Raw genomic sequence first — 25749 nt, forward strand, 5'->3', positions numbered from 1 at the left:
GTAAAATTTAGCTTATCTAGTATAAAAATCATACAGGAAGCATTGTTAAATGTAAAATGGCTTTTGGCTTTCTTTGGTTTAAAAATTAATAAAAATAGGTGCTAAAGGAAATTTCTTAGTAAAAAAGGCACTAAGGACTGTAAAGTCCACTGCCAAGGTCCCCACATTTAAAACAAAAGGTCAATTTCTTAAAAATTATACACTTGGTTTATCTTCCACTTTCCTTTCCCTCAAAAACTGTAAGTCTTTTAGCACATGTACCACCCCTAGAACTTCTGATAAACCAGCACCAGCCTGAAGATCACATACTCATCAAAGGGTGGAAAGAAGAAAAACTCGAGCCAGCCTTAGGAGGGCCCTACCTTGTGCTGCTAACCACCAAGACTGCTGTTCCTACAGCAAAAAAGGATGGACTCATCACACCCACTCAGAAAGCGCCACCCACTCCAGAGTCGTGGGCCATAGTACCAGGGGAAAACCCTACCAAACTAAAGCTAAGAAAAATTTAACTCTTTTCATCTATTCTATTACTCTCTTTTCTTTCCTCGTTCTATTGTTGACCATCTAGTTATTAACATAACCAAGTCAATTTTGCCCAAACTATTGCATTTAATGCTTGCCTTCTTATACCCTGTGGAGATTGCCAAGTCAAAGACAGCTTTCTACTTCAGAAAAGTACTTCTGTCCCTCCTGACTCTCCTCAGACTGGGCATTAGTAAACTAGGACCATTTAATCCGGGGAGATTTTGATAAAGACCCCAGTGCCAACCAGGAGTGTTGCCCCCCAATGTAGAGCTTTCATGCCATAGTTGGTCCAATGTTCTGTGGACCACTGAAGAGCAAGGATGGACTGCCCCGAACAGTTTTGGTACTTTCCTAAAACCATACATTCATTTTACTAGAGGATCATCAAAGTTAAAGACTTAAACAAAGTTAAAGACTTCAAACAAACTTTAAGTTAAAGACTTAAAACAAACAATTAAGACAGGACACCAAGATGCAAATGCCTGGTTAAAATGGATCAAATATTCCATCTGCACGTTAAACAAAAGCAATTGTTATGCTTGTGTACATGGCAGGCCAGAGGCCCAGATTGTCCCCTTCCACTAAGGTGATCCTCCAGTCGACCAGACGTAGGCTGCATGGTAGCTCTTTTCCAGGATTCTACAGCCTGGAGTAATAAGTCATGCCAAGCTCTCTCCACTATTTCCCAAAGTCTGGCACCCTGTAGTTCAGCCCCCAAGGGCCATCCAGCTTCCATCTCCCAACACTAAGTTCACTTTGTCCCTCTCACGACAGGGAGGAAACTTAGCATTCCTTGGAGACCTGAAGGAATGTGATGAGCTTAAGAATTTTCAAGAGCTTATCAATCAGTCAGCCCTTGTTCATCCCCAAGCGGACATGTGGTGGTATTGTGGTGGACCTTTACTGGGCACTCTGCTGAATAGCTGGCGTGGCACTTATGTTTCAGTTCATTTGGCTATCCCTTTCACACTGGCATTTCATCAACCAAAGGGAATAAAAATAAGACATTGTAAAGCTAGAGAAGCCCCTTATGGGTCTTTTGACTCTCATATCTATTTAGATGCAATTGGAGCCCCGCAAGGAATACCAGATCAATTTAAAGCTTGAAATCAAATAGCTACAGGATTTAAGTCAATATTTTAGTGGGTGACAGTTAATAAAAATGCAGATTGGATAAACTACATCTATTACAACCAACAGCAATGAGTTTTTCATGAGTTTAAAGAAAAACTCAGGTCGGCCCCAGCCCTGGGGCTACCGGACCTGACAAATCTTTACATTCTCCTGTGTCAGAAAGAGAAAAAATGGCAGTTGGAGTTTTACCCCAGACTGTGGGGCCCTGGCCAAGGCCAGTGGCCTATCTCTCAAAACAACTAGACAGGGTTTCCAAAGCCTGGCCCCCATGTCTAAGGGCCCTGGCAGCAATGGCCCTGTTAGCACAAGAAGCAGATAAGTTAACTCTTGGGCAAAACCTAAACATAAAGTCCCCCCAGGCAGTGGTGACTTTAATAAATACCAAAGGACATTAGCTCATTAGCTAATGAGCTAACAAATGCTAGACTAACTAGATACCAAAGCTTGCTCTGTGAAAATCCCCGCATAACCATTAAAGTTTGCAACACCCTAAACCCCGCCACCTTGCTCCCGGTATTAGAGAGCCCAGTTGAACATAACTGTATAGAGGTATTGGACTCAGTTTATTCTAGCAGGCCCAACCTCTGAGACCATCCTTAAACTTCAGTAGACTGGGAGCTGTACGTGGATAGGAGCAGCTTTGCCAACCCCTGCAAAGTGACTCTGAAGAAGACGATAAGCCCTGCTCCAGTCACACCTGGAAGCTGACTGGTCCGTGCACGGCCAAAGCATGAGGAAACTCATTGCAGGACTCATTTTCCTTAAAATTTGGACTTGTACAGTAAGGACTTCAACTGACCTTCCTCAGACTGATGACTGTTCCCAGTATATATACATCAAGTCACTGAGGTAGGATACAAGATTGCTACAGTCCTATTATTTTATGGTTATTATAAGTGTACCAGGACTCTAAAAGAAACTTGTTTGTATAATGCTATTCTATCTAAGGTATGTAGCCCAGGAAATAACCAACCTGTGTGTTATGACCCATTTTAAGCCTCCCATGATCACAGTTTTTAAAATAAAATTAAGGACTGGTCCTTTTCTAGGCAACACAAGTAAAGTAATGGCTAGGAAAGAGGAAAGAGGGGTCCCCAAGCATATAACCCTAAAATTTAATGCTTGTGCCACTATCAATAGCAATTGGCATGGAATTGGATATGGTTCTTTAATTGGAAAAAAAAAAAAAGTTACACAGCAGGAAATAAGTATATCTGCCATGAATTAGGCTCATGTGCAAATGTGTGTAATTACTGGTCTTGTGTCATGTTCTACACTACTTAGAAAAAAGACGAAAAAATCCTGTTTAGCTCCAGAAAGAAGGCAGCCCCTTCTGTACAAGTGGAAGCTGCAACCCCTTGAAATTAGTAATTACAAATCCCTTAAACCCAAGGTGGGAAAAAGGAGAACACGTATCTCTGGACATAGATGGAAAAGGACTAGATCCTAGAGTAAATATCTTAGTAATAGGGGAGGTTCGTAAACTCTCTCCGGAACCAGTATTTCAGACTTTCTATGATGAACTAAATGTGCCAGTACCAGAGACTCCAGGAAAAATCAGAAAGTTGTTTTTGCAATTAGCCGAGCATGTAGCCCAGTCTCTAAATGTCACTTCATGTTACGTTTGTGGAGGAACTGTAATGGGAGATCAATGGCCATAGGAAACCTGAGAATTAGTGCCTACAGACCCAGTTCCTGATGAATTCCCAGCCCAAAAGAATCACCCTGATAATTTCTGGGTTCTAAAAGTCTCAATTATTGGACAATATTGCATAGCTAGAGAAGGGAAAGAATTCACTCATCCTGCAGGACGACTTAGTTGCCTGGGACAAAAACTGTACAATGGTACCACAAAAACAGTTACATGGTGGAGTTCAAACCACACAGAGAAAAATTCATTCAGTAAATTTCCAAAGTTGCAGACCATTTGGGCCCACCCAGAATCCCACTGGGACTGGACAGCCCCCACTGGGCTATGCTGGATATATGGACATAGAACCTATGCTAAGCTGCCTGACCAGTGGACAGGTAGTTGTGTTATTGTCACTATTAAACCGTCTTTCTTCCTACGCCCATAAAAACAGGCAAACTCCTGGACTTCCCTGTCTATGCTTCCTGCGAAAAGCAAAACATAGCCATAGGTAATTGAAAAGATGATAAATGGCCTCCTGAAGAAATTAAACAATACTATGGGCCTGCCACTTAGGCACAAGTTGGCTCATGGGGATACCAGACCCCTATTTACATGCTCAACTGAATCATATGGTTGCAAGCTGTCTTGGAGATCATCACTAATAAAACCAGTAAAGCCTTGACTGTTTTGGCCCGGCAAGAAACTCAGATGAGAAATGCTATCTCTCAGAATAGATTAACTCTCGACTACTTGCTAGCAGCTGAAGGAGAAGTCTGTGGAAAATTTAACCTTACCAATTGCTGCCTGCACGTAGATGATCAGGGGCAAGTAGTCGAAGATATAGTTAAAGACATGACGAAACTGAAACATGTGCCTGTACAAGTGTGGCATGGATTTGACCCTGAGGCCATGTTTGAAAATGGTTCCCAGTGGTAGGAGGATTTAAAACTCTTATAATAGAAATTATAGTAGTAACAGGAACCTGCTTACTGATCCCGTGTTTACTACCTGTACTCATTCAAATGGTAAAAGGTTTCATCACTACTCTAGTTCACCGGAATGCTTCAGTACAAGTGTACTACGTAAATCACTATCGATCTGTCATGCAGGAAGCCATAGGTAGTGAGGATGAAGGTGAGAACTCCCACTAATAAAATGAGTGAGAGTCTCAAAGGGGGAGAATAAGGGAGGAGACCACCCCTCATATTGTCTTATGCCCAATTTCTGCCTCCAAAGAAAAAAGAAGTGAAAACTAAAAGGCAGAAATGAAATCCACAGGCAGATAGCCTGGTGCTGCACCCTGGGCCTAGTAGTTAAAGATCAACCCCTGACCTAACCGGTTATGTTATCTATAGATTCCAGACATTGTATGGAAGAGCACTGTAAAAATCCCTGTCCTGTTCTGTTCCATTCTGTTACCGGTGCATGCAGCCCCCAGTCACATACCCCCTGCTTGCTCAATCAATCATGACGCTCTCACATGGACCCCCTTAGAGTTGTGAGCCCTTAAAAGGAACAGGAATTGCTCACTCGGGGAACTCAGCTCTCAAGACAGGAGTCTTGCCAGTGCTCCCAGCTGAATAAACCCCTTCCTTCTTTAACTTGGTGTCTGAGGGGTTTTGTCTGCGGCTCTTCCTGCTACACTAGTACTCCTTATCTGCAGGGGCTACTTTCCAAGACCCCCAAGTGGATGCCTGACATGGTAGGTAGTACCAAACCCTACGTGTACTATGTTTTTTCCTATATATACATACCTATGATAAAGCTTAATTTATAAATCACGCATAGTAGGAGATTAACAAGTAATAATAAAATAGAACAATTATACCATAATAAAAAGTATGGAAATGTGGTCTTTCTCTCTCTGTCTCAAAATATCTTATTGTACTATACTTACCCTTATTCTTGAAATGATATATGATGATAAAATGTCTATGTGATAAGACAAAGAGACAGATGCAGCTCTCCAGTGATTTTTATATTTTTCAGTCCAAATCTATTCTTACATTCGTCTAACTATCCATTACTTGCAGTAAGTGGCTTGGTATCACTTGTTTTAGGGAGTCCCTCACTGAAGTCTTCGTATAAGCTCAATACATTCTGGCTCAACATGTTGCCATCAATTGAGACACGTTTTCTGTTCATGTCTTCCACCCACATCTTTTTTGTGGTGGTTGTTTTTTGTTTTTGTTTTTCTCAGACGAAGTTTCATCCTGTCACCCAGGCTGGAGTGCAATTGGCGCCATCTCAGCTCTCTGCAACCTCCACCTCCCAAGTTCAAGCGATTCTCCTGCCTCAGCCTCTGGAGTAGCTGAGATTACAGGTGCAGGCCACTGTGCCCAGCTAATTTTTTGTATTTTTAGTAGAGATGGGGTTTCACCATGTTGGCCAGCTGGTCTCAAACCCTTGGCCTCAAGTGATCCGTCCACCTTGACCTCCCAAAGTGCCGGGATTACAGGCATGAGCCACTGTGCTCTGCCGCCTTTTCCATCTTAACTAAGCACTTATCAGGCACTGTGGCCACAACTTTTGTAGTTTGAGTTGCAACAGCAAAACTAGCACAAATTCCTTTTTCCTTTTTCAGAACTTCACGGACAAAAGATCAGTTCTTACCACAGATCTTAGCAGTCACATATGGTTTCTTTTCTTTCCTTAAGTCAAGAACTTTGACCATTTCACTTAAAGGAAGCACTTTATGGCTTCTCTTTGGCATATCTGAATTGCCAGTATCACTGCTCTTGAACTTTGGGCCATTGTTAAGTAAAATAATGGGTACTTGAACACAAGCACTGTGATACTGCTGCAGTCAATCTGACAACTGATAAGATGGCTACTACGTGACTAACAGGTAGGTGGCATAGACAGCATGGATATGCTGGACAAGGGGATAGATAATTCATGTCCCAAGCAGGATGAAGCGAGCAGCAGGAGATTTCATTACACTACTAAGAGTGGCACACAATTTAAAACTCATGAATTGTGTATTTCTGAAAGTTTCATTTAACATTTTAGGACTGTGATTGACCTCAGGTAAATGAAACCAGTGAAAGCAAAACTGTGGATGAGACTGCTGTATTTATTGACAACACCCCTGCTATAGGCCAAGAACTGCTCTAGACTCCAGAGATACAGAAATAAACAAGGCGAACAAGTTGCCGCTCTAGTAGGGTGAGTGGGAGGAACAGGCAATAAAGTATAACAAAGTACAGGAAAAAGATAACTTCAAGCAGTGATAAGCTCTATGAGCGGTTGTGTCAAAGTTATTTATTCATTCAACCAATATTTTCTGAGCAGCCAGAATATATGAGCTACTGTTCCAAACCTTGGAGATACACAGTGAACAGGAAGGGGAAAGTCCCCACAAGCCTGTGGTTTACATTACAGTGAGACAGACGACAAAATAAATATACTAATGACAGGCAGTCATAAGTACTTGGAAGGGGATGGGGAAAGACTTGGAGAGGGAGTGATCAGAGAAAGCCAAGCTGAGGAATGACACTTAAGTAGAAATTTGAACAATAGCTGTATGAAGGTCTGCGGGCAGAATGTTTCAGAAAGTAGGAACAATAATTGCAAAGGCCCAGTTGTACGTAGAGGCTTAATGTGTTAAAAGAATAGAAAAAAGACTACTGCGCTCTTGTGGCTAAAGCACAGGGGAAAAGGGCAAGAGAGTGCTGAGAGGAAGAGAAGGAGGCAAGGTAAGGTTATATGGGCCTTGTAGACCCTTGGCAAGGATTTTTGGGTTTTTTGTTCTTTTTTTTTGAGATGGAGTCTCGCTTTGTCGCCCAGGCTGGAGTGCAGTGGCCGGATCTCAGCTCACTGCAAGCTCCGACTCCCGGGTTCACGCCATTCTCCTCCCTCAGCCTCCCGAGTAGCTGGGACTACAGGCGCCCGCCACCACGCCCGGCTAATATTTTGTATTTTTTAGTAAAGACGGGGTTTCACCATGTTAGCCAGGATGGTCTTGATCTCCTGACCTCGTGATCCGCCCATCTCAGCCTCCCAAAGTGCTGGGATTACAGGCTTGAGCCACCGCGCCCGGCCAAGGATTTTTATCCTAATATGACGAGAAACCACTGGAGAGTTCTAAGCAAGAAAGTAGCTTATCTGATCTACATTTTTAAAATCTCATTCTGGCTATTTAGTGCACTGAATGTGTGAAAGGGAAACAAGTTTGTCAGAAGGGAGATCACACAGAGAGTAAAACAGGAGAATTAGTATGAAGGCAAAACCAACTGGGCCGGGCGTAGTGACTCACGCCTGTAATCCTAGCACTTTGGGAGGCCGTGGAGGGCGGATCACCTGAGGTAGGGAGTTCGAGACCAGCCTGACCAACATGGAGAAACCCCATCTCTACTAAAAATACAAAATTAGCTGGGCATGGTGGCGCATGCCTGTAATCCTAGCTACTCAGGAGGCTGAGGCAGGAGAAACACTTGAACCCGGGAGGCGGAGGCTGCAGTGAGCCGAGACTGCTCCATTGCACTCCATCCTGGGCAACAAAAGTGAAACTCCGTCTTAAACAAACAAACAAACAAAAACACAAAAACCCAACTGGATTTGCCTGATGCAGTATAGGTTCATAGATTCATAAAGGGTTCATAGGTTAAAGCTAGAGATACAATTAACAGATTATCTAATTAATTAAACCAGCTATTACCAAACTCCCAATGTACCTTGTATATATCTCTATCAGAATATTCATTACATACTCAGTCATCTTGAGGTGAGAAAAAAAATACTTATCACAGTCTTCCTTATGTGCTTAGCCAGTCACACCTTCAATCAAGCTTCTCTAGCCAGTGGCCCATAGGCCACATGTGGTCCAGAAAGGCATTGAATGCAATCTAACACAAATTTATAAACTTTCTTAAGACATTATGAAATTGTTTTTGCAGTTTTTTTTTATTTCATCTCATCAGCTATCATTAGTCTTAGTGTGTTTTATATGTGGCCCAGGACAATTCTTCTTCCAATGTGGCCCAGTGAAGCCAAATGATTAGACATCCCTGCTTTAGATTATAATAAAAGTGACAGATTTTATTTATTTTTATATCCCAATACTTTCTATTCTATAAATATCTGGTGGTTAATAAATGGTTCCTGAATGAATGACCTACACTATCATGACAGATTTTATTTATATTATTCCAGATTTTACTAAAATCGTAAACCTCATCTCACACGCATTCCCCCTGAGATGGAATAGGAAATACAGGCTATTTCACACTCTTTTTCTTTTTTTTTTTTTGAGACAGAGTCCCACTCTGTCGCCCAGGATGGAGTGCAGTAATGCCATCTCAGCTTGCTGCAACCTCCGCCTCCCAAGTTCAAGTGGCTGGGACTACAGGCACATGCCACCATGCAACAATAGTAGCATTTTTTGTAGAAATCTTAATCATATTCCAAAATTTCTATGAAAAGACAAAGCTAATTTTTGTGTTTTCAGTAGAGATGGGGTTTTGCCATGTTGACCAGGCTGGTCTCAAACTCCTGGCCTCAAGTGATCTGCCCACCTTGGCCTGCCAAAGTGCTGGGATTACAGGTGTGAGCCATTGAGCTGGATGATATTTCACATTCTTTATCTGCTTTTTTATCCTGGGAAAATTTTAAAAGCTGGCACCATAATCAGTGGTAATGATTGAATTACCATAAAATTAAGATAGCCTCTGTCTCTTATCCTACTTAAAAACATGGTTGCAATGTCTAAACTAAAAGGAATACAGAACTTAGGAGAAAGAAATGATGAGGATAAAAAACAATAAGTGGTGTTTGTGTGTTAATATAATTCTTGTTTTAACATACATGTTCTATTAGCCAGGCATGGTGAAACATGTCTACAATCCAAGTGACTCAAGAGGCTGAGATCAGAAGATCACTTGAGACCAGGAGGTCAAAGGCTGCAGTCAGCCATGATCATACCACTGCACTTCATCCCGGGGAAGAGAGTGAGACCTTGCCTCAAAAAAATATAATATAATAAAATACATAAGTAAAATAAAATATGTGTTATATTTTAAAAGTATAAACTGAACTGTTTGGGTTTCTGGTTTAGCACGTACAGACCTAAACGTAGCAACTGTTCTTACAACAAGTAAAAACCCAAACAAACTGAAAAATCAAAAACTCTTCTTAGATCCATCAAAGAAGTGAAGTCATAGGGCAAACCCTTAATCTTCCTGTTTTCATTGTTGCACCTTGTTTTTCTTCTCTGTTATGTCTAGTCAGCACAATAAGGCAAGAAAAAAATATTTATGGACTGGAAATGAAGTAATCAATTTTGTCTACATAGACTGTATTATTAGCAAAGAGAGGACACAAGGTTAACACACAAAAATTAATTGCATTTCCATATACTAGCAATTGCCAGTTAAAAATCAAAACAGTGGGCTAGGCACGGTAGCTCATGCCTGTAATCTCAGCACTTTGGGAAGCCAAGGCAGGCAGATCACTTGAGGTCAGGAGTTTGAGACCAGCCTGGCCAACATGGTGAAAACTATTTCTACTAAAAATACAAAAATTAGCCAGGCACGGTGGGGGGCACCTGTCATCCCAACTACTAGGGAGGTTGAGGCAGGAGAATCACTTGAACCCAGGAGGTAAAGGTTGCAGTGAGACCAGATCGCACCACCACACTCCAGCCTGGGTGACAGAATGAGACCCTGTCTCAAAAAAAAAAAAAAAAAAAAAAAAAAAAATCCGAACAGTACCACTTAAAATATCATAAAAATCTTGAAATACTTAGGAATAAATCTAGTAAGATATCTCCAGGATCTGTATGTGATAAATACAAGATACTGATGAAATAAAAGAAAACCTACATAGGTCAGATGCAGTGGCTCATGCCTGTAATCCCAGCACTTTGGGAGGCCAAAGTGGGTAGATCACCTGAGCCCAGAGGTTCGAGACCAGCCTGGGAAACATGGTGAAACCCCATCTCTACAAAAAATGCAAAAATTAGCCAGCGTGTGGTGTGTCTGTAGTCTCATTTACTTGGGAGGCTGAGTTGGGTGGATCACTTGAGCCTGGCAGGTTGAGCTACAGTGAGCAATGACCACACTACTGCACTCCAGCCTGGGTGACAGAGCAAGACCCAGAAGAAAAAAAAAAGAAAGAAAGAAAGAAGAAGGAAGGAAGGAAGGAAGGAAGGAAGGAAGGAAGGAAGGAAGGAAGGAAGGAAGGAAGGAAGGAGAAAGAGAGAAAACCTAAATAAATAAAAAAATCATGTTCATGGATTAGAAGACTCAATATTGTTCTTTTTTTTTTTTTTTTTTTTTTTTTTTGAGACAGAGTCTCACTCTGTCGCCCAGGCTGGAGTGCAGTGGCCGGATCTCAGCTCACTGCAAGCTCCGACTCCTGGGTTCACGCCATTCTCCTGCCTCAGCCTCCCGAGTAGCTGGGACTACAGGCGCCCGCCACCTCGCCCAGCTAGTTTTTTGTATTTTTTTTTTAGTAGATGCGGGGTTTCACCGTGTTAGCCAGGATGGTCTTGATCTTGTGACCTCGTGATCCGCCCGTCTCGGCCTCCCAAAGTGCTGGGATTACAGGCTTGAGCCACCGCGCCCGGCCAGAAGACTCAATATTGTTAAAATGTCGATTCTTCCAAACAGATCTGTAGGTTCAATGCAATCCAATTAAAACAATATTAGCATGTTTGTAGAAATCTTAACTATATTCTAAAATTTATATGGAAAGACAAAGGAATTTCAATAGCCAAGACAATTTTGAAAAAGAGCAAAGTTGAAGGGCTCACACTACCTGATTTCAAGATGTACTAAAAGCTACCACGATCAAAACACTGTGATATTCATGAAAGGAGAGACAGATGCATAGATAAATAGAACAGAATTAAGAATGTAGAAATAGACCCACAAATATATGGTCAATTAATTTTTTTGATAAATATGCAAAGACAATTTAATGGAGAAACGATATTCTTTTCCAGTACAAACTGTTCTGGAACCACTAAACAGCCACATACAACAACAACAAAAACTTTGGCTGATACCTCTCACGTTATTCGCAAATTTAAAAATAGAATCATAGTATAAAGGAAAAAAATGTTAGTTTGGCACAATCTTGGCAACCCTATGTGCAGTAAAGCAGGAAAGCAATATCTTCAATCTTCTTACATAGAAATTCAATCAATATTGATTGAATATCTGTGTCAATAAACCTAATGAACACAGAATTTACCTTCCTTCCATCTAGTGCCAAACACAAATAAATGCCACACAAAATGCAACATTAAAAAATAAACACTAGGCCAGCATGGTGGTTCACACATGTTATCCCAGTACTTTGGGAGGCCAAGGCAGAAGGATCTTGAACTCACTTGAAGCCAAGAGTTCAAAACCAGCCTAGGTAAAACCCTCTCTCTATGAAAATAAAATTTAAAAAAAACTTAGCTGAGGGTGGGGGTACTTGCCTGTATTCCCAGTAACTTGGGAGGCTGAGTCGGGAGGATCACTTGAGCCCAGGAGTTTGAGGTTATAGTGAGCTGTGATCCCACCAGTCTACACCAGCCTGAGTGATATGAGCAAGATCCCAACTCAAAAACAAAAATAAAAATAATTTTTAAAATAAACACTAAACTTATTCATTAAAAGGTGGGATTACCCTAGTTTCATAAACCCAAATTAGAGGGATCAGTGAAGCAAAGCTGAAAAGCCCTTGAGGGAATTGTAACTACTTATGGGTTAACAATTGCCAGCTGGGACTTTATTGTCCAACTAGGGAACGGAGTCAAAGACTGAAACCTCATAAGCAAGAAAAATAGGGCATTGATTACAGGAATCCTACGGATCAGTCCCATGTATAAGCAGGGTTTATGATTAATACATATAAAAAGCAAATGAACATTTCAAAAAAGCTTCACTTTGGGTAAAAAGACAAAATTCCCCAAAAGAGGCCAGGCACGGTGGCTCACACCTGTAATCCCAGCACTTTGGGAGGCGGAAGTGGGTAGATCACCTGAGGTCAAGAGTTTGAGATCGGCCTGGCCACAGGCTGAAACCCCATCTCTACTAAAAATACCAAAAAAAAAAAATTAGACAGGTGTGGTAGTGGGTGCCTGTAATCCCATCTACTCGAGAGGCTGAGGCAGGAGAATCGCTTGACCCTGGGAGGCGGGGGTTGCAGTGAGCTGAGATAATGCCACTGCACTCCAGCCTGGGTGACAAGATCAAGACTCCATCTCAAAAAAAAAAAAAAAGAAAAAAGAAAAAAAGAGGCTGGGCACGCTGGCTCACACCTGTAATCCCAGAACTTTCGGAGGCTGAGGTGGGCGGATCACCTGAGGTTGAGAGTTCGAGACCAGCCTGAGCAACATGGAGAAACCCCGTCTCTACTAAAAATACAAAATTAGCTGGGCGTGGTGGTGCATACCTGTAATCCCAGCTAATCAGGAGGCTGAGGCAGGAGAATCAATTGAACTGGGGAGGCAGAGGTTGTGGTGAGCCGAGCTCACACCATTGCACTCTAGGCTGGGCAACAAGAGTAAAACTCCGTCTCAAAAAAAAAGAAATTTCCCAAAAGAAATCAGAGTTCCAGATCAGGACCATGGTTACATATATGATTTGAATTCACATTTACACTACACACATGGGATTGGTGTCTAAAGTATAAAATTAACAACAACAAAAATATTCTTGAACAAGAGAAACATCACTGAATGCAAATTACCAATTGTGCATACAGAAAAACAATTCAGATATATAAGCTAATATAATATGAATAAATATGCACTTAAAAATACTAGAGAGTTGGGCACAGTGGTGTGTATCTGTAGTCCCAGCTACTTGGGAAGCTGAGACAGGAGAATCACTTAAGCCCAGGAGTTCGAGGCTATAGTACACTATAATCGTGTTTGTGAATAGCCACTATACTCTAACCTGGGCAACATAGTGAGACCCCATCTCTAAAAAAAGAGAAAATGTAGGAAAAAAACCTGGAAATTACCCAACAATTATGAACAAGCAAATAGATAAACAAATTGTGGCATAATCATAAAATAGAATAATACCCAGTAATAAAAACAATGAACTACTGATATACACAAAACATGGATATCTCAAAGACAATATATTGAGCAACAGAAGTCAAAAACAGATGAAGGGCCTGGGATCACGCCTGTAATTCCAGCACTTTGGGAGTCCAAGGCGGGAGGATCACTTGAGGCCAGCAGTTCGAGAGCAGCCTGGCCAACCTGGTGACATCCCGTCTCTACTAAAAATACAATAATTAGCCAGACACAGTGACAGGCACCTGTAAACCCAGCTACTTGGGATGCTAATGCAAGAGAATCTCTTGAACCTGGGAGGCGGAGGTTGCAGAGAGCCGAGATTGCGTCACTGCATTCTGGCCTGGGCAACAGAGGGAGTCTCCATCCCCCTAACCACCCTCAAAAAAGAAACAGACCAAGGCAGTGGCTCAAGCCCATAATCCCAGCACTTTGGGAGGCTGAGGTGGCAGATCACATGAGCCAGGAGTTCGAAACCAGCCTGGGCAAGGCAAAATCCCATCTCTATAAAAAATACAGAAAAAAAAAAAAAGAAAAATTAGTCAGGCATGGTAGTGCACACCTGTAGTCCCAGTTACTTGGAAGGCTGAGGTGGGAGAATGCTGAGCCTGTCAGATCGAGGCTGCAGTGAGCTATGATCACGCCACTGCACTCCAGCCTGGGCAAAAGAGCAAGACTCCATCTCAAAAGCAAAACACAACCTTAAAATGTTCAGTTTTCAACAACAGAAAAATAGGCATGCAAAGAAACAAGAAAGTTTCTACACAACCAAGGACCTCAACAAATCCCAAGAAGGATAAACTCAAAGAGATTCCTACTGAGACAAATCATGATCAAACTTTTTTTTGAGACAAGGTCTCATTCTGTCACCAAGCCTGGAGTGTGGTTGCATGAACATAGCTCATTGTAACCTCAAAATCCTAGGTTCAAGCAATCCTCCTGCCTTGGCCTCCCAAAGGGCTGAGAGTACAAGCATAAGCCATCACGCCAGGCCATTATCAAACTATTCAACGCTGAAGAAGGAATTCAGAAGGTAGCAAGAAAGAAGCAATTAATTATATACCAGTGATGCTCAATAAGATTAACAGCTGATTTTTCATCAGAAACCATGGAGGCCAGGTGGTACTGGAATAACATAAAGTGTAGAAAGAAGGGAAAACCTCTCTAAACCAAGAATTTTATGTCCAGCAAAATGATTCTTAAAAAGTGAAAGGAGGGCCAATCATGGTGGGTCATGCCTGTAATCCCAGAACTTTGGGACGCCAAGGCAGGCAGATCACTTGAGGTCAGGAGTTTGAGACCAGACTGGCCAACATGGTGAAACCCCATCTCTACTAAAAATACAAAAAATTAGTCGGGCATGGTGGTGGGCACTTGTAATCCCAGCTACTCAGGAGGCTGAGGCAGGAGAATCGCTTGAACCTGGGAGGCGAAGGTTGCAGTGAGCCAAGATCACGCCATTGCACTCCAGTCTGGGCAACAAGAGCGAAATCCCATCTCAAAAAAAAAAAATTAAAAGAAAAAGTGAAAGGAAAACATAAGATCTAAAACTATAAAACTTCTAGATGAAAAACATAGGGAAAAATCTTTATGTCATTGGATTTGGCAATAATTTTTTACATATGACACCAAAAGCATATGCAACAAAAAGAAAAAATAGACAAATGGGACTACATCAGACTTAAAACTTTCTGTGCATCAAAGGACATAACCAATAATGTGAAAAGGCAAGCTACAGAATGGGAGAAAATATTTGCAAATCATATATCTGATGAGATTAATATTCAAAATATAGAGAGAACTTCTCAGCCTGGGCAACAAAGTGAGAATCCATATCTACAGAAAATAAAATAATTAGCTGGGCATACTGGCACACACCTGTAGCCCCAGATTCTCAGAAGGGTGAAGCAGGAAAATTGCTTGAGCCTAGGAGTTCAAGGCTGCAGTGAGCTATGATCATGCCACTACACTGAAGTCTAGGTGATAGAGCAGGACCCTAGCTCTTAAAAAAGAAAAAAAAAAAAAAAAAAAAAACTATAATAAAACAAATCACCTGGCTGGGCACAGTGGCTCACACTTGTAACACTTTGGGAGGTGGAAGCGGGAGGATAACTTGAGGCCAGGAGTTTGAGACTAGCCTGAGTAACATAGCAAGGCCTCATCTCCCACAACATATGCACGCACTCTTAACTTGATTTTAAAATGGTCAAAGACATGAAAACATTTTTCCCAAGAAGATACACAAATAGCCCACGAATATATGAAAAGATCCTCAATATCACTAATTATCAAAGAAAACAACAGAATGAGATATCACCTTGCACCCATTTGGTTGGCCATAATTTAAAACACACACACACTGCACACACACATAGAGATACACACAACCAAGAAATAACTTGTGTTGGTGAGGATGTGGAGAAATGGAAAGCCTTGTGCACTGTTGGTGGGAATGTAAAATGGTACAGGTGCTATGAAAAATAGTATGGTGGTTCCTCAAACAATTAAAAATAGAATTACCATAGGATCTAGCACCTATGGGATCTCACTTGTGAGTATATGTCCAAAAGAACTGAAAGCAGAATCTCAAAGAAATATTTGAACACACATGTTCATTGCACCATTATTCACAAGAGTAAAAAAAGGGAAACAGGCCAGGTGTGGTGGCTCACACCTGTAATCCCAGCACTTTGGGAGGCCAAGGCAGATGGATCAGGAGGTCAAAAGATTGAGACCATCCTGGCCAACATGGTGAAACCCCATCTCTACTAAAAATACAAAAAAATTAGCTGGGCATGGTGGTGTGCACCTGTAGTCCCAGCTACTCAAGAGGCTGAGGGAGGAGAATTCCTTGAACCCGGGAGGCGGAGGTTGCAGTGAGCCGAGATCAAGCCATTGCACTCCAGCCTGGTGACAGAGTAAGACTCTGTCTCAAAAAAAAGGAAAGAAAAGTGTCTATCCGTGGACAAATGTCCATAGATGGATGAATAGGTAAAGAAAATGTGCCACACACAAATGATGAAATATTATACAGCCTTTAAAAAGAAAACAACTCCTCTCTCATGCTATATCATAGATGAACCTTGAGGACATTATGCTAATTGAAATAAGCCAATCACAAAAGGACAAATGTTGTATGATTCCACTCATATGAATTATGTAAAGTACTCAAATTTATAGAAGCAGAAAGTAGAATGGTGGTTGCCAGAGTCTGGGGCAAGTGGGAAATAGGGAGTTATTGATCTATAGGTATAGAGTTTCAGTTTTGCAAGATAAAAAAAGTTCTGTAGATATGTTACTTACACAACAATGTGAATACAATTAACAGTACTGAACTGTACACTTAAAAATGGTTAACATAATAAATTTTATGTTATGTGTTTTTAACTATAATTTAAAATTTCTTTTTAAACAAAGGAAAAATACACATATTCCACAAACTGAGAGAGTTCTTTACTAGTAGTCCTGCTCTACACGAAAAGGTAGTACGTCAGGCTGAAATGAAAGGACACGGTCACTGCCACTGCACGAGCTGCAGGAGGAAGGTGCAAGCAGTACCAGCAGGAGCCGCTGCAGGAGCAGCAGTAGCGGCTATGGGTCCCCTGCGCCCTGCGTTCCAAAGGTAGCTAACTGCGCCACACCCAACCTTGCGCAGCCGGACAGGACCGCTCCCAGGCCTCGCGGGGAGGGAACCGGGAGGACGTGGAGCTGGGTCCAAGGCGGTGCCGCGCTCCACGGAGATGGCAGGAGCCAGGGACAAGCGGGAACCCCCAACAAAAGCCCACCGCCCTGGGGGTCTCTGCGATGGGGCAAGGCGGGGCTGACTGTCCGCGGGGGAGAAGCCGTTCGGGTACAGAGGGTTGGGTAGAGAGGGGCCCAGCGAGGAGCTGGGGCCCGCGCTCCGGGCTGTGAGGAGGTGCAGCCAGGGCTGCCAGCATACTCCATGCAACGGGTGGGAGCCCCGCCCTTACAGGCACAGGACCTGGGCGTCTCTGCAGTCTGCACCATGGAGAACCAGGGAAGACCCCCTTCTCCCCACAGGTTCGGGAGTGTCTGCTCCCACTGCCTGGCTCTCCCCACCGCCTGGCTCTCCCCACTCCCGGCACTCGCTCCTATCTCAGAGTGAAATTGGAGCTGGGCCCGGGTGCTGTCACAGCCTGACCGGGTGTGCACATGCTCGGGCAGCCCTGACATGCCAGGCCCCTGTCACCTCAGCCCCCTCTGGACTGTGGGTGCCCATGAGCGTCAGGGGGAAGCCAAGAGGGAGCTGAGGGCAGCTCAGCACTGGCCTGCAGGTGTCCCTTGGTGCAAGCAGCCTGGGCGCCATGGACGGCAGCAGGAGGCAGACAGGCTCCTTGGGCAGAAAAGGGCAGGTAACTGGTGAGGCCCTACCTTCAGGCCAGGGAGGTCCTGAAGGCTGGGGGCCAAGCTGCCAATCCTGTGGACTGGAGTGGGAACTTGTGGTGCCCTTCCGGGGCCTTCCCATGGCTGCTTCTCCTCTGAGGCCGATAAAAGCCTTGGGATCAGCTAGAGTTGAACAGACCACGGGACTACCAGCTGTAGAGAGGAGCTACCTTCTCTGCTGAGAGCAGAACACTTGGGATGACCAACTGTAGAGAGGAGCTACCCTCTCTGCTGGGAGATGAACACTTGTTGGGACGATCTACCTGCAGAGAGGAGCTACCCTCTCTGCTGTGAACTGAACACTCAAATGGACACCCTGGCTATGGAAAGGAGCTGCCCCTGTGAGTCTCCTCTGACCTATTATATGGCTTAATAAAGCTTGCTCATCCTCCATTTGTCTGAGTACCTCATTCTTCCTGGTCACAGGACACGAACTTGGGGCCCACCAAATGGTGAGGCTAAAAGAGCTGTAACACAAACAGGGCTGAAACATGCTCCTTGCTCACCATGTTGTGGGTGAAGAGAAGATTTGTGCCTCTTTGGGGAGTCCCAACCTGGGAGCTCCCCAGGTCAGGGCTGTGACTCCCTCTTTGGGGCCCTGTGGTTCCTGGCATCTCCAAGCTTCCAGGCACCTGGGTTTCCCAATGCCAGCTGTGGAAGCTGCTTGCCATGCGCCTTATCCATCTGCAACCTCGCAGAGAGTTGGAGCCCATGCTGGCACCTGAAGCTGCCTGCCCCTCTGCAGCAGCCAGGATGTCTGACTGTGCAGTGGCCAGATCCCAGAGTCAGCTCCACGCCTGACTCATTCACACACACCTCACTGCCCCATGCCTGACTTGTCCTTGGCAAGCCTGGGATCCAGACCGGTAGCATGAGCCCAGCACAGCCTTCCAGGTCCAGTGGGCAGAACGAGCCCAGTGGGCACAAGCAAAACTCGGGCAAAGGCGCCACCAGCCACAGAGGTTACCAGCCAGAAAAGCAACAAAGATCCTGTAACAAAAACCATATGAGGAAATAAAGAATTCTAGTAAAGGTAACTACCTAAGTAAATATTAACGTCAGTATAGGCTGGTTGCAGTGGCTCATGCCTGTAATCCCAGCACTTTGGGAGACTGGGGCAGGCGGATCACTTAAGGTCAGGAGCTCGTGACCAGCCTGGTCAACATAGTGAAACCTCATCTGTACTAAAAATATAAAAATTAGCCGGGCGTAGTAGCGGGTGCCTGTAATTCCAACTACTCGGGAGGCTGAGGCAGGAGAATTGCTTGAGCCTGGGAGGTGGAGGTTGCAGTGAGCCGAGATCGTGCCATTGCACTCTAGCCTGGGTGACAAGAGTGAGACTTCGTCTCAAAAAAAAAAAAAAAAATTAATTAAAAATAAATAAATAAATAGGCCAGGTACAGCGGCTCACACCTGTAATCTCAGCACTTTGGGAGGCCGAGGCGGGCAGATCAGCTGAGGTCAGGAGTTCGAGATCAGCTTGGCTAACATGCTGAAAAACGTTTCTACTAAAAATACAAAAAATTAGCCGAGTATGGTGGCGTGTGCCTGTAATCCCAGCTACTTGGGAGGCTGAGGCAGGAGAAGCTCTTAAACCCGGGAGGCAGAGGTTGCAGTGAGCCGAGATTATGCCATTGCACTCCAGCTTGGGCGACAAGAGTGAAACGCCGTCTCAAAATAATAATAATAATAATAAATAAAGTCAGTATAAAATACATTTTTGGACTGGGTGGAGTGGCTCACACCTGTAACCCCAGCACTTTGGGAGGCTGAGGTGGGCGGATCACCTAAGGTCAGGAGTTAAGAGACCAGCCTGAGCAACATGGTGAAACCCCGGCTCTACTAAAAATCAAAATTAGCCAAGCATGGTGGCACATGCCTGAAATCCCAGCTACTCGGTAGGCTGAGGCAGAAGACTTGCTTGAACCTGGGAGGCAGAGGTTGTAATGAGCCGAGGTCATGCCATTGCATTCTAGCTGGGGAAACAGAGCAAAACTCCATCTCAAAACAAAAACAAAAACATATATATATATAAAATTTGGCTTATAACCTTCCCCTTTACATAGGCCGGGTTTGGTGGCTCATGCCTGTAATCCCAGGCATGAGCCTCCTTTGGGAGGCTGAGGCAGGTGGATCACAAGGTCAGGAATTCAAGACCAGCCTGGCCAATATGGTGAAACCCTGCCTCTACTAAAAAAATACAAAAATTAGCCGGGTGTTGTGGTGCACACCTGTAATCCTGGAACCCAGGAGGTGGAGGTTGCAGTGAGCTGAGATCGCGCCACAGCACTCCAGCCTAGGTCACAGAGCAAGATTGCATCTCAAATAAATAAATAAATAAATACAACTACATAAAACTGTAATTATAAATCTATGCTGATGGGCATAATGTATAAAGCTGAATATGTAACAATAACAATATGGGAGGGGAGATATATATAACAGTAAGGTTTTTGTATACTATTGAAACTAAGTTGGTATTAATTCACCTAGATTGTTATAAATTAAGATGTTAATTTTACTTTCCAGGGCAATCATTAAGAAATTAACGGCCAGGCGCGGTGGCTCAAGCCTGTAATCCCAGCACTTTGGGAGGCCAAGACGGGCGGATCACGAGGTCAGGAGATCGAGACCATCCTGGCTAACATGGTGAAACCCCGTCTCTACTAAAAAATACAAAAAACTAGCTGGGCGAGGTGGCGGGCACCTGTAGTCCCAGCTACTTGGGAGGCTGAGGCAGGAGAATGGCGTGAACCCGGGAGGCGGAGCTTGCAGTGAGCTGAGATCTGGCCACTGCACTCCAGCCTGGGCAACAGAGCGAGACTCCATCTCAAAAAAAAAAAAAAAAAAAAAAAAGAAAGAAAGAAATTAACTTTACAAAAATGTCAATCAAAATGATAATCATTTGATTGTGGCTGAGCAAGGTGGCTCACACCTGTAATCCTAACACTTTGGGAGGCCAAGGCAGGCCTGAGCAACAAAGCAAAATCCCGTGACTACAAAAACTACAAAAAATTAGCTGGGTGTGGTGGTATGCATCTGTTAGTTCCAGCTATGTGGCAGGCTGAGGTAGGAGGATCACTTGAGCCCAGGAGGTCAAGGCTGCAGTGAGCCGTGATTGGGCCACTGCACACCAGCCTGAGTGACACAGTGAGACCCTGTCTCAAAAAAAAAAAAAAAAAAAAGATATTACTTCACACCTACTAGAATGGCTGTAATTAAAAAACAAAAGAGAAATTAACTGTTGGGGAGGATATGGAGAAATCTGAACCTTGCTGGTACAAACGTACAATGTTGCAGCAGCTGGAGGGAACAGTTCAGTGATTCTTCAAAAAGTTAAAGACACTGAATTATATGACCCAGCAATTCTGTTAGCAGCATAATCAATTCAATCTGGTTCAACCTTTGTGTAACAAAGTTCTGAGTGGTTTCTCAGTGGACCCCCAGGTTGCAAGTTACATAACCTAAGCATGCCCAGATGAGCCAAATGTGCCCCATTGGACTTAGGAGCCAGGACGAATGAAAAAGTTCATCACGAGCAGAACCAAAGTGCTTAGATCAAGGAACGGGGACCAAATTCAGAAACAAGGAGTACCCTATTTTGTTGCAGTACAGACTTAAGAGCCAAGGACCCTCAGCATGACCCAATCAGATCATATCTCATTGCATTTTTCCTTTTTTTTTTTTTTTGATGGAGTCTTACTTTGTCTCCCAGGCTGGAGGGCAGTGGCGCAATCTCAGCTCATTGCAACCTCCACCTCCCAAGTTCAAGTGATTCTCCTGCCTCAGCCTCCCAAGCAGCTGGGACCACAGGTGTGCACCACCATGCCTGGCTAATTTTTGTATTTTTAGTAGAGATGAGGTTTCACCATGTTTGTTAGGTTGGTCTTGAACTCCTGACCTCAAGTGATCCACCCACCTGGGCCTCCCAAAGTGTTGAGATTATAGGCGTGAGCCACCACACCTGGCCTACCTCATTGCATTTTCCTATCTTCCTCATTGTAACTATCTGCCTATAAAACCTGTCCCCATTCTCCAGCTCAGGCAGACAGATTTGAGCATGGCAAGTCAACTTTGCAATAAAGGTTTCTATTTTCTCAAAAGCAAGTGCCATGGTATTGTTACTGGTGAAGGGTCTTGACTAGGTTGTCCAGGTCTTGACGAGTTGTCCACGTTCTTGGTGTGTTGAACAAAGAATTGAACAAAACGCACAAACAAAGCAACAAAAGAATGAAGCACAGTAATAAAAAGAATGAAGCACAATAAATACTTTCGATTTATTGAAGCGAAAGTACACGCCACAGAGGGGAGCTGGCTTGAGCAAGCAGCTCAAGAGCTCCTGGCTGCAAAATCTTCTGGAGTTTAAGTACCCTTTAGAAGTTTCCTATTGGTTACACCCTATGTAGATGAAGACTTGGCCCCTGACCAATTGGGAGCTGAAGTAAGTTACACTCTATGCAAATAAAGACTTGGCCTGCAACTAATCAGAGGCTGAAGTGAAGGCTCCCTGTCTCCACACCCTATTCTCCTGCCTCAGTATTGGCTTCTATGCCTATCAGGCAGTGAGCCCTTGCTCCATAACAATTCCACTTCTGGGTGTACTTTATACTCCACAGAACTGAAACTTAAAGTGGAAATAACCCAAATGTCTACCAGGTGATGAACTGATAACTAAAATGGGATATATCTATACCACAGAATATTACTCAGCAATGAAAAGGTATGAAGTATTAATACATGCTATAACATGGAGAATCCTTGGAAACATTATGCTAAGTGAAAGAAATCAGACACAAAAGGTCACATATTGTATAATTCCATTTATATGAAATGTCCAAAATAGGCAAATCCATAGAAACAAAAAGTAGATTTGTGGTTTCCAGGGGCTGGGAAGAGGGGAAAATTGAAGTGATTGCTTAATAGTTACAGGGTTTCTTTCTGGGCTAATGAAAATGTTCTGGAACTATATAGTGGTAATGTCTGTATAACCCTGTAAACATATTAAAAGCCACTGAATTGTATACTTTAAAATGAATAAAATGGTGAATTTTATGCTATGTAAATATACCTCAATTAGAAAAAAATTTGCCCAGCATGGTAGCTCAACACCTGTAATCCCAGCCCTCTTGGAGGCTGAGGCAGAAGGATTGCTTGAGGCCAGGGGTTCGAAACCAGCCTGGGTAACATAGCAAGACCCAGTTTTAAAAAAAATAAGATAGCCAGCACAGTGACACATGCCTGTAATCTTAACTACTCAGGAGGCTGAGGCAGGAGGGTCACTTGAGTTCAGGAGGCTGAAGCTACAGTGAGCTATGATCAGAACTGCACTCCAGCCTGGGCCACAAGAGTGAGACTTTGGTTTTTGTTTTGTTTTGTTTTGTTTTGTTTTGTTTTGAGGTGGAGTTTCACTCTTGTGGCCCAGGATGGAGTGCAATGGTGCAATCTCAGCTCACCACAACCTCCGCCTCCCGGGTTCAAGTGATTCTCCTGCCTCAGCCTCCTGCGTAGCTGGGATTACAGGCATGCACCACCACGCCCGGCTAATTTTTGCATTTTTAGTAGAGATGGGTTTTCTCCATGTTGGTCAAGCTGGTCTCAAACTCCTGACCTCAGGTGATCCACCCGCCTAGGCCTCCCAAAGTGCTGGGATTATAGGCATGAGCCACCGCACCTGGCCTGAGACCATCTTTTTTTTTTTTTTTTTTTGAGACGGAGTCTCGCTTCGCACCCAGCCTGAGACCATCTTTTAAAAATAAATAAATAAATGAATAAAATAACTGAGTTACACACTTAAAATGGATCCTTTTTATTATAGGTAAATTATACCTCAATAGTGTTTTTTAAAAAATGTTAATGATACCAGGTTCTTATTCAGGAATGTTTTGGCTCTTTTCTGTCATTTTCTCTTCTGCATCAATCTTAGACTCAACTTTTAAAATTCCTCCAAATGCCTGTACTTGTTCAAATTAATGTTGGTTTTGAATGACAAAAAACCTGAAATAATGGTGGTTTAAACAACAAAGAAGCTTATTTTTCTCTGTTTCTGTTCCTGGAACAGGTCAACTTCTTTTCTGCTTAAAGTCTTGGCACACATGATTCTCTCTTTACCTGAAACTCTTCCCACTCTCCTTGTACAATTGGCTCCTCCTATACTTAAAGTCCTTACCTGTCACGTTCTTAGAAAGACCTCCCTTGACCAGGGACTGAGGTGGTCTCCCTTTTTTATTTTCTTCTTTTTTTTCCATGTCAGACAGGTCATGTGCATGGAACAATGTTTGAGGGTAGCACATCTCACCCCTGTGCATGAACACGCATTCTTCACACTTAGGAACTACAAAAGGATTTCTTTGTTATTTTCTTCCCTTTTTTTGAGACAGTTTTGCTCTCGTTGCCCAGGCTCAAGTGCAGTGGCACAATCTCGGCTCACTGCAATCTCCGCGTCCCGGGTTCAAGCAATTCTCCTGCCTCAAACTCCGGAGTAGCTGGGATTACAGGCATGTGCCAGCACCCTTGGCTAATATTGTATTTTTAGTAGAGATGGGGGTTTCTCCATGTTGGTCAGGCTGGTCTCAAACTCCCAACCTCAGGTGATTCGCCCGCCTCGGCCTCCCAAAGTGCTGGCATTACAGGTATGAGCCACCGCACCTGGCCTTGTTATTTTCTATCACAGTACTCTGATTATTTACTTCACAATTTTCATTCATTTACCTAACAATTATTTACTAAAAACGTTCTGTATGAAAGATTCAGGCCGGGAGCAATGACTCATGCCTGTAATCCCAGCAATTTGGGAGGTGGAGGTAGGTGGATCACCCATCTCTACTAAAAACACAAAAAAATTAGCCAGGCATGGTGGTGCATGCCTGTAATTCCAGCTACTTGGGAGGCTGAGGTAGGAGAATTGCTTGAATTGCTTGAAACCTGGGAGAATATTATTTTCATCCTATTCAAGATTAGGGACATAAATGAGGCAATCACTTCAAAGAATGATAAACCTGATTAGAAAACGGAATTGTTAGCCATTACCAAATAAAATAAATCAAATATATTTTTTTAATCTCAAAAAGCTCAAGGCCGGGCACAGTGGTCCATGCCTGTAATCCCAGCAGTTTGGGAGGCTGAAGCGGGTGGATCACTTGAGGTCAGGAGTTTGAGACCAGCCTGGCCAAGGTGATGAAACTCCACCTCTACCAAAAAATACAAAAGTTAGTTGGGTGTGGTGGCATGCACCTGTAGTCCCAGCTACTCAGGAGGTTGGGGTGGGAGAATCACTTAAACCAGGGAAGCGGCCGGGCGCAGTGGCTCACGCCTGTAATCCCAGCACTTTGGGAGGCCAAGGAGGGTGGATCATGAAGTCAGGAGTTCAAGACCAGCCTGGCCAAGATGCTGAAACCCCATCTCTACTAAAAATACAAAAAAATTAGCTGGGTGTGATGGTGGGCACCTGCAATCCCAGCTACTCGGGAGGCTGAAGCAGAGAATTGCTTGAACGTGGGAGGTGGAGGTTGCAGTGAGCTGAGATCGTGCCACTGTACTCCAGCCTGGGCGACAGAGCAAGACTATGTCTCAAAAAAACAAAACAAAAACAAAAACAAAAATCAGGGAAGCAGAGGTTGCAGTGAGCTGAAATCATGCCACTGCACCCTAGTTTGGGCAACAGAGGGGGATGCTCTGTATTAGTCCATTTTCACACTGCTGATAAAGACACACCCGAGACTGGGTAATTTATAAAGAAAAAGAGGCTTAATGGACTCATAGTTCCTCGTGGCTGGGGAGGCCTCACAATCATGGTGGAAGATTAAAGGCACGTCTTACATGGTGGCAGATGAGACAGAATTAGAGCTAAGCGAAAGGGGAAACACCTTATAAAACCATCAGATCTCATGAGACTTATTCACTACCACGAGAACAGTATGGGGAAACCGCCCCTATGATTCATTTACCTGCCACTGGGTCCTTCCCACAATTCATAAGAATTACAGAAGCTACAATTTAAGATGAGATTTGAGTGGCGATACAGCCAAACCATATA

The 25749-nt window shown here is 43.6% G+C and overlaps 1 protein-coding gene, 1 long non-coding RNA gene and 1 other non-coding gene across 4 annotated transcripts in view; all 3 read right to left on the bottom strand.

Moving 5' to 3' along the window:
- The window catches only part of LOC126937498 (uncharacterized), a 141531-nt gene that overhangs the window by 26813 nt on the left and 88969 nt on the right, over nt 1–25749 (bottom strand). The gene's annotated exons all lie outside the window — the stretch shown is intronic.
- The window catches only part of CNIH4 (cornichon family AMPA receptor auxiliary protein 4), a 728363-nt gene that overhangs the window by 23349 nt on the left and 679265 nt on the right, over nt 1–25749 (bottom strand). The window lies entirely within an intron of this gene.
- On the bottom strand, nt 23962–24060 carry LOC126945644 (small nucleolar RNA U13). The gene has a single exon (XR_007722507.1). It is a non-coding gene; the product is annotated as a small nucleolar RNA U13 (small nucleolar RNA).

This window comes from Macaca thibetana, chromosome 1, assembly GCF_024542745.1.
Source record: "Macaca thibetana thibetana isolate TM-01 chromosome 1, ASM2454274v1, whole genome shotgun sequence".
Lineage (NCBI taxonomy): Eukaryota > Metazoa > Chordata > Mammalia > Primates > Cercopithecidae > Macaca > Macaca thibetana.